Source organism: Palaemon carinicauda, chromosome 16 (genome assembly GCF_036898095.1).
Source record: "Palaemon carinicauda isolate YSFRI2023 chromosome 16, ASM3689809v2, whole genome shotgun sequence".
NCBI lineage: Eukaryota > Metazoa > Arthropoda > Malacostraca > Decapoda > Palaemonidae > Palaemon > Palaemon carinicauda.
In genome coordinates, this window is record NC_090740.1 from 6,652,183 (window position 1) to 6,654,682 (window position 2,500).

The window sequence follows — 2,500 nt, forward strand, 5'->3', positions numbered from 1 at the left end:
TATATATATATATATATATATATATATATATATATATATATATATACTCTATATATATATATATGTATGATAAATTTTGCACATTTTTACGTGTTTTTCATATTCAAATAAGCCATATATATTTTTGATATATTAATGTCTGGATTCTCTTAACAACCTCGGGATCACAGACCCAGGCGAAATCTCACAAAGACAAGAGCTTGGCTCCGGCCGGGAATCGAACCCTGGTCGGCAAGCTTATATAGACAGTGACTTAACCCACTTGTTCGTGGCCAAGTGGGTTAAGTCACTGTCTATATAAGCTTGCCGACCAGGGTTCGATTCCCGGCCGGAGCCAAGCTCTTGTCTTTGTGAGATTTCGCCTGGGTCTGTGATCCCGAGGTTGTTAAGAGAATCCAGACATTAATATATCAAAAATATATATGGCTTATTTGAATATATATGTATATGTATATACATACATATATATATATAAATATATATATATACATATATATATATATATATATATATATATATATATATATATATATATATATATATATATATATATGTGTGTGTGTGTGTTTGTGTGTATATATATATGTGCGTGTATGTGTACATGTGTGTGTATGTAGACATCATGCCAGCTATCAGGTAATGAGCATAAAATAGGTATCATAGCCAACGGGAAAATGCGAAAAGACTTTTAATGGAGTTAGTACTTTTTGTCAAGTTAATGACATTATCGGAATCACAATTAGTCCGATGACATGGACAAAAATATTAACTCCAATAGAGTCATTTCACTATTTTTTTTTCACGGCCATAATACACATGCGCGTGCGCGTGCACACACACACACACGCACACACACCCACCCACACACACACAATTCACTATTTTTTCAATTTTTTTTTCAAATTGATACGAGTGTAAAGATATTTATAACACAATTGTATAGTGTATCCCTTTTTGCAAGGGGATACCTTAACATTGTGAATTGGCTAGTGTATCGCCATGATTAGCAAAGCTATACTAGCCAGGGCCACCCATACTAGGTTGGTTTGCTGTGAGTCACCAGTCGAAAATCTCCCACCATCACTAATCCGCACTGGCCAGCTTGGTGATGAATTGGCCAAATCCAAGATTATGAGTTGACATATCTGTGGCTTTTGTCCTGCAGTGGAATAGACACGCCTGTATTTGATGTTGTTGTTGTTGTTGTTGTTGTAAATAGCATGATCTATCGAAAAGCCTGAAGCTGCATTCATCCTATGTAATTATCCTTATATCTAATAATCTTTGATATTTAAATGAACTTTGATATTAATCAACGACCCGGAATTAATTGACTTGAACAAAATATATCTGATGCTTTTTGAAGCATATGCAAGATTTATTGGGTCTCTATTCCATGAACGGTTGATAATCCAGTTAATATGAGTTACATATTATTTTTACATCGTTATTGCCTTAATTTCCTTTTAGTATAAATGCAATCATCAAGGAAGCTGTTTTTATATTTTTATACGATTTCATAAATGGATTTTGAAAATGATTTCAAATGTCAATGTTCATACGCTTTCCTGTCTTTTGAAATCTGTATATTATTAATGCTACTGTTATTGTTGTAGTTTTTATTATCATTATTATTGTTGTAGTTGTTGTTGTTGTTGCTATTATTATTATTATTATTATTATTATTATTATTATTACTAGCTAAACTACAACCCTAGTTGAAAAAGCAAGATGCTATAAGCTCAATAGCTCCAACAGGGAAAAAATAGCCCAGTGAGGAAGGGAAATAAGGAAATAAATAAACGATTTGAGAAGTAATGAACAAATGAAATGAAATATTCTAAAAACAGTAACAACATTAAAACAGATATTTCATAAATAAACTATAAAAAGATTTATGTCAGCCTGTTCAACATAGAAAACATTTGCTGCAAGTTTGAACTTTTGAAGAGATTATATCAATGTTATATTAAGTGAGTATGAACAGACTCCATCAGTATTTCGTGGAACACTATGTACAGAATATTAGGTAGGAAATTAGTTCACAAATTTAGCTATTATGGTTGTTCACGTTAAAACGATACTCATGATAGATAATAGAAATATATTATGTTACGGCCTTTGGTGTTAATTTTTCCCAAAATTGATATAAATATGATTTAATAGAGGTATCTACATCATTATAATTCAACTTGAAATATATTTTCAATTTATGAAAATATTTTCCATTATCGATATGTTTTTTTTAAATCAAAGTTACTTACTTTGCTTACAAGAGAAGAGCCAAAATGCATGACAGTGGTATTGATAACAAATATGGTAATAATGATAATATTGATACTACTACTACTACTACTACTACTATTACTTCTTCTAATAATAGTAATAATGACTGTATAGTGAATAATCATTATAATACTAATAATGCTAAAGTTTGCAAAAAAAAAAATAAAATAAAATAATAGAATTCGTATCTATAATAATGATAATAATGATAATA